This window comes from Haplochromis burtoni, unplaced genomic scaffold (genome assembly GCF_018398535.1).
Source record: "Haplochromis burtoni strain Fernald_Lab_line unplaced genomic scaffold, NCSU_Asbu1 Contig_30, whole genome shotgun sequence".
In the NCBI taxonomy this organism is placed as follows: Eukaryota; Metazoa; Chordata; class Actinopteri; order Cichliformes; family Cichlidae; genus Haplochromis; species Haplochromis burtoni.
The window spans coordinates 2702484-2715754 of NW_024582391.1; the positions used below are offsets into that span (position 1 = coordinate 2702484).

A 13271-nucleotide genomic window follows, 5' to 3' on the forward strand; every position below is an offset into this window, starting at 1 on the left:
TACAGCTAATTCATTCACCCAATCACACAAGCACTTCTAAGCTTAAGTGCTAAGTATCTAACATTCATACACATTCACACTCTGATGGATGCATCGGAGAGCAACATGGGGTTAGTATCTTACCCAACGATATTTGGCATGCAGACTGGAGCAGCCTGGGATCAAACCACCGACCTTCTGGTTAGTGGCTGATTCGCTCTGCCACCTGAGCTACAGCCACCCCAAGGCTTACAGCACCTGGTATTCCCAGGCAGTCTCCCCTCCAAGTACTAACCAAGCTCAGCCCTGGTTAGCTTCCGAGATCAGATGAGGTTGGGCTTGCTCAGGGTGGTATGGCCATAAGCCATGTGTTTAACCCCTTAGCAGTCCTATTAGTCCCCTAAACCATCCAATGTCCCGTGGGCGGTACGTCCGACTGCTAACAGTTTAAATGAGACTGGATCGAGATGTTGGTGAGGACAATCAGTGATTAAAGCAGCAGCTTAGTGGTGGTGACTGTGGTGTAGTTTGTTTATAGCCTAATGCTGATGATGCTGATGGATTTATTGACTTATTTATTAATACAGTACCAAATCACATCAACAGTTGCCTCAAGGTGCATTATATTGCAGAAAACAGACAAAACCCCAACAATCATATCAAGACTAATGGGAAGTTTAGTAGCTTTAATAAAGATAAAAGTTCAGGTGCTAGCGTAGGTCATCAGGTTGAGTAGGTGATCCATACACCACGAGGCAACTCAAGTGGCCAGTGGCAACTGAACTCTTCCAGGGCTTTTCTTCTATCTTTCCAGATGATTCAGCAATAAAGGCTCAAATGCCCCAAACTAAGTCTGAATAACATTTCCAAATCAAGAGGGTGTGTTGTATATACAATATGAGGAAGAGCTTGATTTCTCTGTTTAAACTACCTTGTAGGCTTTGCTCCATTTAAAAGCTCAAATATTATTATTTATAAATCAATTAGAGTACATTACCGCATGCAAACTCATCATCACCACTGTACAAAATTCAGATTTATGAAAAAGCATCATGCGATAAAAAATCAGTATAAAGCAGACATTTTTTTTGCTTTTATTTTTGAAACTTGTCTAAAATCTCAACACCTCCCAGCGTGTCGACCTAAATCAAGCCCAATCCCAAACCCTTTGAGTAAAGTGAGAAGCCTTGCTGAAATCCTGAAAAAAAAAAGCATTATCATCATAATTACTGTAGCCGCAGTGAGGAGAGAGGCTTGTCTCGGGTCCTGCGTGCTCGCCTCTCACAATAGGTGGCCACTTTGCTCGTCTGAGAGGGATCCATATCACAGAGGCCATTGTGAGAGTCTGCACAAAAGCCGTAGCGAGTGATACTTCGTTACTCGAGTGCTCGCAGATCACTTTCTTTTGTCCACCTCCACCAGCTGCCATTTTACACCTCTGGAAGAAATTAAAAAAAAAAAGAAAATCTTTGACAGTTGACGAGTGAGTTTTACTGTAACCCCTTGACCTGGCTGAACTTACACTGAAGCAGACACGTCTGTTTACAGAGACGTGCACATGCTAACACCCTGTGTAAACACACATAAAAGGAGAAGAGCTCCTCTGTCTATATGCAGAGCATTTAATGACGCTCGCAGATGTCAACCAGAGTTTAACAGTTTGGGTGAGTGCTTACTAATTTATATGAGCACTCTGTGATTATGTTAAGACTTCTTTGACTGTGGATTTGGATGAAGAAACGATTTGGACTGAGGACAAACTCTAAGGATGTTTTGGATTGTTTATCTACTGGATGACTTTCTTGGCTCTTTTATGTCAAAACAGTCTCTCAGTCCCTTTAAATCTCTCATTTTCTTGCAGAGGCAAAAGTAGAGGCTGATTTTAGGGAGATATAATAATACACTGTACAGTATGCACACCCATGTATACATATATATGATATACAATAGCCTTTGTGCATTCCTCTCTACCAAAATGTTTAGTAACACACCGAGGCTGAAGACAAACCCTTTTTTGAAAGTTAAAGATAAACCAAGACAATGCAAACAAAGGTGTGAACAGTGAAACAGTCACTGGGGGAAACAGATACCAGAGACCTTTTTGTGTTTTCCAATTTTCCAGTTTTTTTCTAATTCCCCTCCACCCCCATATTACAATAGATTAAATCACATTACATGCATTGGACTGGATCCCCTTTAGGGAGAATTATTTCCTACTAATCTTACTGTAACCCACACATGGGCAAAATACAGTTCCCACCTTATCTCTTAAGCCAGGGGTGTCCAACTCCAGGCTGCGATGCAGGTTTTAGATCTCACTCTGGGTCAACACACCTAAATCAAACGATTAGTTCATTACCAGGCCTCTGGAGAACTTCAAGACATGTTGAGCAGGTAATTTAGCCAAATAAATCCTCCCTGTCCCCATTTTGCATCATACAAAGACACGACGGGTGAAACCAAAGATCTCAAATTTAGCCTCATTAGACCAAAGCACAGATTTCCACTGGTCTAATGTCCATTCCTTGTGTTTCTTGGCCCAAACAAATTGCTTCTGCTTGTTGCTTTTCCTTAGTTGTGGTTTCTTAGCGGCTATTTGACTCTAAAGGCCTGATTCCCGTAGTCTCCTCTGAACAGTTGATGTAGAGAAGTGTCTGCTACTAGAACTCTGTGTGGCATTTATCTGGGCTCTGATCTGAGGTGTTGCCAACTTGTGATCTCTGAGGCTGGTGACTCAGATGGCCTTAACCTTAAGGGGCAGAGGTGACTCTTGGTCCTTTCCTAGGGTGGTCCTCATATGAGCCAGTTTTGTCATAGCGCTTGATGGTTTTTGCAAATACACTTGGGGACACATTCAAAGTTTTAGCAATTTTCCAGAATGACTGACCTTCAGTTCTTAAAGTAATGATGGGCTGTCAGCTGTGTACCAACCTGACTTCTGCACAACACAACTAATGGTCCCAACCCCATTAAAAAGGCAAGAAACTCCACAAACGAACTCTGACAAGCCACATCTGTGAAGTGAAAACCCTTTCAGGTGACTACATCATGAAGCTCATTGAGAGAAGATCGAGGGTTTGCAGCACTGTCAACAAAGCAAAGGGTGGCTACTTTGAGGAATAAAAAATATAAGACATATTTTGAGTTATTTATTCATTTTTTCTTTGCTACATCAGTGCACCCCAGGGCAGCTGTGGCTACAATGTAGCTTGCCATCACCAGTGTGTAAATGTGTGTGTGAATGGGTGGATGACTGAATGTAGTGTAAAGCGCTTTGGGGTCCATAGGGACTAAGTAAAGCGCTATACAAATACAGGCCATTTACCATTTTACATAATTGCATATATCTTGCTTCATGATATATGATGTCTTCAGTATGTATCTACAATGTAGAAAGTAGTAGTAGTGCTCTTAATTGTCTTATATTTACACAGGAGCATGAAATGTCTGCTTAATAATGTTTAAACATGACTGTGTTTGGTACTTTTGAGCTTGGATAAAAAACAGCACTCAGCTGTCATATAATGACTCTGTCATATAATCCTCCTGGTTTGGTTTGTCTGTGTTTACACTGATGCAGAGTTGCTCTCACTTAATGTCTCTTTAACCTATCAACTCCTAATTTAGTAACGTACTGTGAGGTCAGCAGCAGTTGTGGTCAGAAACTCGGTGCTTCTCTCGTATAAAAGCTACATTAATGTGCATGAAGGGATGTAATTCAGAGTGTAAAGTATTTCTCAAATATCTGAGGAGTCATTCGTCTCAAAATATTTCAGTGTACCTGTGCATGACTCTAGGTGTAACAGATACTGATAAAACTGATACTACACATTACTCCATTCAGTCTCCGCTGCTACTGCACAACTCCAACACCCTGTGCACCTTCTCTTTCTGCTGAGTGCAGTGCGTTCCTGCAGATTTCGGCCGCTCATCCTACTACCTACCACTTCCTCTCTGAGAAATCAGCAGAAAAAGAGCGAGACGGGGCAAAAAGAGTAGATCATATTGACAATTATTTCTCTGCGGCTGGCTCCAGGCAAATTAGATTGAATAGGCTGGAAAACAAGTTACATCAATCCAATTAGGTTATGATCAGTGGCTGCTACTGGGCTGCGGAGGCCACAGCACGGGGCCGCTATGCACTGTACTACTGATAGAACGTCGCGGAGAGGAGACGGAGTCTAAGGCGAGAGACAGGCCTGGTGCTAATGTCTGCCCTAACTCAATAGAGAGGCTGCCTTGCTCTCTCTGATTGACCGCTCCATTAAAATTTTCACAGACATGACTACTGTGGATGTGTGTGCACGCACGCGTGTGTATGTGGGATGGTTATCCTTTAGAGATCAGACGTAGCAAATTCATTTTGCAGCCGGGCCTCGCATCAATCTATCTTAATCATTTGAACCCCACATTAAACAAGCAAACTGCAGTGACATTTGCTGCAGCTGTGGCTCTGAATAAGGGCTGCATGTGTGTCTCAGAATGCACACTATGCATGTTTGGGATTCTGCGCTCAGCTCCCCGTTGGACCGAGTAAAACCCAGGCGCCCTCTGCCCTACTGTCTCTCTCCACCAGATGGGATGGGAATAATGCAGTAATTACAGGAAGCAAGGCTCGACCGCTAAACATTTTTCTAACCAGAGGATCTGTGAGAGGGATTCTGCATTTGGAGAGAGGGAAGAAAAAGGAATGAGAGCAAGCGAGGGAGCCAGGCAGCCGGAAAGGGAGTTTGCCTCTAATTTTCAGTATCTGGATTAAAGATCATCTACCCGTCTGACAGTTTGTATTGTAACAGACTGATGAGCTGTGGGCTTGTGTGTTCATAGATACAGTATAATTGCATGCATGTGGATGCCTTGGAAAAAATAAAGATGTCAAGGATGGAAATCTTGTATTAATCAAGGTCAGTCCTACAGCAGTGAAATCAAAGGTAGCCGTTACATGTAGAGAGTGACCACACGAGTGTAGGAATCAACAGGAGTGACTCCCGATCAAGAACAGCTACTGATTCTTAAATGACCACAATGGCAAATGATAACTAGAAAAAGTTATCATGTGAAAATGCCAGGTGAATGCGGAAATCATGTGCCGAAAACAGCTGAAGAAGCTGAACTGTCTGCTGAAAATAGGTGAAGAAGCTGAACTGTCTGCTGAAGATGGCTTTATTTGAAAGGGTACACTGAAGAGTGTCAAGAAAGCAGAGGGCGCGAGAGCGGGGAAGACATGCGCCAACAGCCATGGGTAGGATTCAAACCTGTGCCACCTGCTCTCAGGGCGCCTGCTCATCTCAGTGAGGCAAACCGGTACTCATCCCAGAGAGAGATATATTGAGAGAAAAAACGGTAGTTAGAGTAGTTAAGTAGCAAAGAATAAAGAAACAGGAACTCAAACCGGTCGTTCAGTGATGACGCGACAAATCCTACTAAAGTAGTCTGCGTTTAATATGGCTTTTGTGTGTTGTTAACATGTTTAATGTTATGTATTTTCTTCTATTTGATCTCAAAAAGCTCCTAAAACAGCTCAGTGATACTGTTGTAATGTTATGTATTTTCTTCTATTTAATCTCAAAAAGCTCCTAAAACAGTCAGTGATCCCTGTTGACCTCCCTCGGCTTTTATTACCGCTAATCATTTATTTAAGCTCAGTTTTTAAAACCTTAGGATGTAACTACAGCCCAGCCCATGCAGCAGTATATGAATGACTAACCTCGTATTGTGGATGGATTATCTCAGTTGTTCTCCTGGCTGAAGTTTGGTCCTTTTACAGCATCCTGCCATGCGATTACATTTGTTCCTGACCACCGAGAACACTCACGTTAACTTTTATCGAGTGGGAAAAAAAGTTAGCTTGTTTATATTATGCTAACATAGCTGTGTCGCTAGCGGTCACGTAGCACATCATTATATACCAGCTAGCCAAACTTCAGTAACCCTACAAACGTCACTGCTGTTTAGTTTTCTGTCTTCATTTATGCTGGAAGTGATAACAGAGCTGCACGTTTTAATTTGTTTCCAAAACCCCGCAGTCAGGACATGCTATATTGTATTTAGATAGAAGCTAGCGAGCTAACTCCCTGCTAACTTCTAACTCCGTTAAATGTCATAAATTCCGTTTTCATGGATGCCTGGATGTTAAACTCAATTGTTACACCTGGTAGAGCAGAACGCTGATCATTTTATTAAAGATGAAAGACTTTAGACAGTTTTTCAACTCTCAGTAATGCCATAGTGATCGTTTGATATATGGACCTGCAGCGGAGTTTAGACCCAGACACGGCTAGTGACGTCAGACTGAACAATCGGATAGGCTGAATGCCTTTGGCATTCACCCAAAAAGTAATGCATATCTTGAGTCTGAAGTTGAAAGTGTGCCTTTGTGGCATGTGAATGCCTACGACTTCTGTTTTTCGCCACCTGTATTTGTGACTGGTCTAATTAGATGGAATAGCATCGTACATCTCAGGCCAGTATATTAAACATTGCGGTTTTCACACACTTGCACCAACTTCTATGTATTTTTAATGGAGGAATTCTAAGTTTATGAGAATGAAAATGTGTGGAAAGATGTAATTATATAGTAATCAACACATATTTATGAGTACAATCATTTGTTTTCCGTTTCATTTTCAGCATCCATTTCTTCTTATTACTTTTAGCTTGTAGAGCTAAGCGTAGCTTTAACATAGTAACTTGAAGTAATCTTTTTCTGTACGACAATCAGTCTCAGATCACTGTGAACAAATTTTTGCCCATTCTCATTTACAATGCTGCTTACGTTCACTGAGATGTGTGGGCTCTGATTTACTCACAGCTCTCCCAGCACCATTACTCCAGTACGGTTGAGGTCTGGAATTTAACCGGACAGTTGAAATCACATGATTCTTTTCGTTTTCTGCCATTCTGTACTAGATTTGCTGCTGTGTTTGGAAACATTCCCATTTGTCTAAAATATTTTGGTACAAAGAGTTCATAGTTGACTCAATGACAACAAGGTGCAGAGGTCATGTGGCTGCAAAAGAAGCCCAAATCATCACCCCTCCACCACCGTGCTTGACAGTTACTATGACATGCTTGTGCTGATATGCTGTGGCTTTGTTTTTGCTGAACATGCAACTGCGCAGACAGCTCCACTTTGGTCGCGTCTGTACAAATAACTTGGTCATTTTCTGACCATTCTGTACTGCCACTAGGGATGGGTATCGTTTAGGTTTTATCCGATACCGGTGCCAAATCGGTACTTTTGAAACGGTGCCGGTGCTTAAACGGTGCTCGAACCGGTGCTTAAAGAATGGAGAACACAAACTTTGTCCAAAAACCTCTCATGTTCAGCTGGTTTTTTTGTAAAAAGATAACAATGTTAGCCTTTTCTGCAGCTATGGGGCATATATGGCATCACTCTTGGCTGGAAGCAGTGCTTAAACAATGGAAAAAACACAAACTTTGTCCTAAACCTCTCATGTTTAACTGTTTTCCACTTTTTCTTTGGTCATTTTAGCCTTTTTGGCCAGGGTGAAGGGAGTATCTGCCATCAAACAAGAAGACAGCCGCATGTAGCTATGATGATGTTTGCTAGTTCACCTTACATGCATTAATGTAATAACGTGGTTAGCCTACTCAACGTAAATTACACACGAACAACATGAAGCTACTCACGCAGAGAAGAACGGCTGCTGCTGCCATCATCATCCGTCATCATTTCTGCTACACTGGCAGGGCTAGGGGCCAGGACTCTATTCTTCGGGTTTTTGGGGGATGTTGCTCCGGGTCCGATAACTGGCAACCCACCCGACGTGCACGGTGTGAGGTCTCGCAGCAAGCTATCAAATACGGCGCATTTCTCGGCTTTTAAAAAAAACGCTATGCGTCGCCAGCTGTTTAATCGGATTCTTGGTGTTACCTCCTTTGACAGTATCACAGTATCAGCTTAAAGCACTTGTTGCAGGCTGCTGAGTTTGCATATTTTGCTGTGAAGTACAGCCAGACTTTTGACCGCTTCGCCTTGGACATTTTTAATCTGTAGCTCTGCTCTAACAGAACGTACGTACCTGGCCCCGCCTACTATCCTCGGAAACGTAAAATGATTGGCTAGAAGTGTATCACAGCTCAGGAAAAAAAGCACCGAAATAAAGCACCGAAATGTGCGCTGCTTTTCGGTCTGGTTACTACCGTTTATGTCAGAACCAGTCCCATCATGGCACCGGACACTGGTACCCATCCCTAACTGCCACGAACTTTAAGTGAGGCCTGTAGAATCTGAGATGTAGCTCCTGGATTTCTTGCAGTTTCTATGAGCATCACACAGTTTGACCTTAGGGTGAATCTCCTGGGATGTCCAGTCCTGTGATTTTGGCTTTTCATTAAGAAAACTGTCAAAATGTCTGCTTTTATAGAGGTTCTCACATCTGCCACAAGGGTGTACTTAGTTTTTGACAGCACTTATATTTTCACATTTATTGATTCATCGTATTTTTTTTTTACCTTTGTACTGTTGTGCTCTGATGTAACATCAATGTTAAGTAGAAAATATGGCAGTAGAGCCTCTGTCCAGCTCTACACTTTCCTATCCCATCCCCATCACCTCTACCAGCATCCAGCATCACACACACACACACACCCCAGGTCACATACTCAAAGCTTGCGCTCTTTGACCTGGACCTTGTGTCCAGCATGGCCCTTGGTGTCCCTGTCAGTGCAGCTCCACATGGGTCAGGAAACACTAGTCTACTCCCTCGCTGCTCCCCAATGACCTCTATGGTCCCCGAGGTGGCATTTCCCCTCAGATTAGAGCTAAAAATACCGCGACTGCACTCTGAGCTGCAGCCCCTGGTGATTGTGGCGGAGGGGAGGAAGGAAGCAGCTTTTCCTGCTCTCGTCTGTCCTGGTAAGTTATTTGTCGTCCCTCTCTCTGCCTGTTCCTTCTCTCATACTGTCTCTTCAATTATTTCCACCGCTGTTTTTTTTTCTCTCTCTGTTGGAAAAGGTTTTTTCATACAAGCAAAAAACATGAACCCATTTCACCTCATCCAGGACAGGAACACCCATGACTCTGGAAAACTCTTTGAAAGCAGCAGTCCAATAAGTGGCAGTAAACAAGTCCATAAAGGCAGGAGGAGGAGGGGTGGTGGGCTTTAACCTCTGGATCAGAATTGAGTTAATGTGCCATTAATGCCTGGACACACTCATATAAATATGACATTTGCAAGTTCGTTGCCCGGTCCGAAAGAAAAAGCGAAAGGAAAAAAAGCTGGCGTGCATTAGCATCGGGCTAATGGGTTGCTTTGCTGGGTAAATACTGAGTTTGTGGTCCTGAATTAAAAGATTTCCCTTCTCAAACAGAGTGGCACAGCTCAGTCCCAGGACATGGCTCAACGGGAGAAAACAAAAACCTCCTCCAGTGAGCAAATATGATTAAGAAAGAAAATGAATCATAATTACATGTGCATACTTTTGGGAACTCAGTTAGTAGGCAAACATGACAAAAACATCTACTTGTCTGAAAGAAAGGGTTGCTACTGTGATTAGATTATTTGTAACATTTTACATAAAATTTGCGCTCCTTAGATCAAAATCTCAGTTTGGTCTGATGATGCCTGAATAAAGCCCACTGCTAAAAGAAAGACTGAAAATTAATGAAAAGTATTTAGACGGCACTCACTGACATCCTCCATCACCGCCACAACATATCAGTGGACTTCTCATTAATGTTGAAACAGTGCATGCAAGAGCTGTTGAAGTGTGATAAATGCAGGGATTAGTGGCGTGATTTGCCTGACATGTTTACAATGATAACTCTGTGATTTATACTATTCAGTGTCCACACCCATGCAATCTTAAGTAGTAGCTTTGATCCCCCTTGTGTAACCTGGCAGGACGGCGAGCTCTTTGAACTTTGTGTCACGTGGAAATAAAGCCTGCAAGAAAATCGTTCAGCTATTAATACTGATTTATTGTGATTGATTTTATCAACCCTTCCCCACCCTACACCTACAAAAAATGAGCTGAACAGAACAGATAAATCTATCAATAATACATTTCTTGATTCATTTTTTTTAAATGTGGATTTATCTAAAATGAAAGCCTCAGAAACCCTCAGAAATTTCTAAGGAGGTGAGGCCTGACCGTACAAACCAAAGACGGTGAGTGTGATGGTTAAAGTTCTGAGAACATGTCAAGAAGAATCAGCTGCTATGGTGTTAATGAAATTAACAACAGCTGCACTAGAGGGGCAGCAATTAGACAACCCCCCAAACAGGAATGGTTTTACAGGTAAACACCACTCAGATTTTTTCCCTCCTCATCTTTTATGTTTTTTGTTTTTTTTTACTAGTTTTGGTATCATGAGGGATACCTGGACCCTACAAAAGTTGCATAGGTAGAAGATGTGCCATCTTCCAGGATGGCACATCATTACATCCCAGAAGTTCTGCAGTATCTCCCAGCACAGTCTCAAGAGCATGGAGGAGATTCCAGGAGACAGACAGTTAGAAGGTCCTTAACCAACCAGTAGATGCATTTGCATCATGGGATGAAAATGTTAGATGAATATGATGACTAATTTAGCATTTCTGGTGCCAGCTGACTTATGCTGTGCTCTGGTGTTCCCAGATATTTATTACACTCTAAAATTATTCTAGGTGTCTAAAATTCAACTTCAATCCAGAGTATGTGACATGGAAATATCCATACCCTAAGCTTCTGTGTAACAGTGCTGAGAAAACAGTCACATTCTCGATTCCTAGTGTTCGGAATATAAAGTTTCAAAATGATGTTTTTGGGTCACATTTGTGTATAAATCATAACAATTATGGTTTGGGTTGCGCTAAGCTGCTCTCCGACTCATTTTCACACGTGACATTTCTCTTTAAGACCTTGTTAATACCTATGACTCATGTTTCCACTTCTTCAAGAAACTGAAAGCTTACTTTGTCGGATGGTGAAAAAGTAACATACAGTAGGCTCTTGTGTGATTTGATTTGTGAGTGCAAAGTGGATTTGTCAGGCCACATAGCAAAGCCAAAAGAGAATGAATTCCAAACTTTAGCATGAACCCGGTTCTTATAACAGAGGCTAGAGTTGAATAATACTGGATCTTGGACCCTCTGAACTTCAATTGTTACTTATTATTTTGCTAGATTTCTACACACTCTGTCACTTCCTTGCTTGCGCTCACTATTTCCCCATCTCTTGTTCCTCCTTTTCCTTCAGTTTACTTTGTTCTGTCTCTGCATTCGCCACTGCTGTCTCAGCTGTGCCCCATATGATCTCTGTGATAAGTCCATTTTGTAATTTGCAGTGTTTTCAAAGCTATTATTACAGCTTGTTTATATACTGAAGCTGACTCTTGGCCTCACCATGATGGAAGACAATTAGTAGGAAGCCCAGTTTGTGGAGCCCTGTGTGGTACTATTAGGAAACAGAATAACAAATCATGGCAGAGGCAGACGGAGTGGATAATAGCTGGAGTCATGCACACACACACGCACGCACACACACACATACACAACTTTTTACTTCTTGTATCTCACTGAGGACATTCACTGACATAATTAATTCCTTTGCCCTTTACCCTGACTTTAACATAATAATAATTATAATAATAACATTTAGAATCCATGGATGTCGTAGAAGCATCCCAGACCAGAATAAATATGTTCTGCCCCGTGTAACTGTTTTTGTTTTTAATACACAAAACTGAACATAAAACAATCTGCTGGACACGGACAGCAGCATGACTGAGAGGTGACAAGATATCTACTTTAATGTACTGAATATTTTAAGTGGATTTGCAGAGGCTCAAAAAATTCTTTATTATAACATCATTGTAAATGACATGATGGTGTCGAACCCTTTATTTTGAATATGGATGCTACATTTTGTAGATCGGACACAGGCGTGGTTGCTGAGTAGCCCAATGAATTCCTATCTTACGTTAGCTTAAACCTTTATGTAACGTTAGCCATTGTAAACAGTTGTGATAGAAATAATTTCACACTGGAAATGCCAGCAGAGCAACAGCCACAACTGTTCTAGTCACCATCTCCCACATGTAGTTCCTACTTGTTCGAAAAACTGATAGATATACAGTCTTCCTCCAGTTCTGGACCAAGCATTTGACTGCTTGAAGGGTTTCTTTTTGGATTTAAATTTTCTTAGCCAGGAAGTTTTTCTTCTTTTATTTGGCTGTTTTTTGAGCAATTGATGCCCGGTCTAGTACCTGTGTGTTTAGTGTAAACCTTTGTAGAAGACTCGGTCAGACCAGCTGGTATAACTGGCCCCTGCTATCCATTTGTGGGCTGCCGGATGTTCCTCTGCCTTCCATAAGTCCATGTTGTCACCTCAAGGTCTTTTGCATCTGTTTATGTTTGACTGAAATTCTTTTGTTTCTGGTCTGATTTATTTTGAACTCTGTGAAAACTGATAGCAAGCCTTTTCTTTTTTTCATAACATTTATTCATTGCTAATTATGTCATATTGATATAATCCCGAGCAACACTGTACTAAATGACTGAAGCACTGCATTTATGAAAAAGTTACCGCGGTTGCCAAGTATGGTTTGCATCCAGACCCCAGCCTGTGGTTGGGCTGAAGCAATATAAGTACTTTAATTAAGGCTGTGTAGAGAAGGTGGTCTTTCTTTAGATTTATTTTAAATCAAGACTTGGTGTGGTGGTCTGCTTTAACACAGAAAAGGTTTACAGTGATACAGTGATTGCTAAAACAGAGCGGTAATGCTTAAATCATAAATTAAGAGCATTTCCTAATGATAGCAATACAAACTTCTGAGTGAAATTACATTTCACAACATATTTGAAGTTAGATTTTAAGAAAAAGGTTCAGGGACCAAAAGTGTTATGCAGCCACATTAATAACACAACCATGTTTAGCCTGCGGTAAATGGTTTTAGTTTACTACATCAGAATATTGTAGAAATAAGTAGTGATTTTACAATATTTTAAAAGCAACTTTTCCCATCTGGACAAATAGAGAGGAAACATGTTATACTGCTGAGCTGTCAGTGTTTACTCACTTAGATTTTCACATTGGCCTTCTTTGGATTAAATAAAGTCTACCAACATAGTTTTAACAATATAAGGGCTCCAGTCAAGCTGACTGAGTTTGGTTATTTAGTCTCACCTAATATAGTGTGTGTTTGACAGTCTCATGAAGCACCAAGGGGAATCACGGGGCTGATTTCAGTGTCTCTGTTCTAATCACTAAACATGCAAACTGACCAACTGTCTCGTTAGCCTGAGGTCTATTCCACTCACATATCTGTCCTGGCCACATCCCCA

General features: G+C 41.6%; 1 pseudogene; it reads right to left on the bottom strand.

The window, feature by feature from the left end:
- Nucleotides 1-225: 225 nt before the first annotated feature.
- LOC121814254 lies at nucleotides 226-344 on the bottom strand (annotated as a pseudogene).
- Nucleotides 345-13271: the final 12927 nt, after the last annotated feature.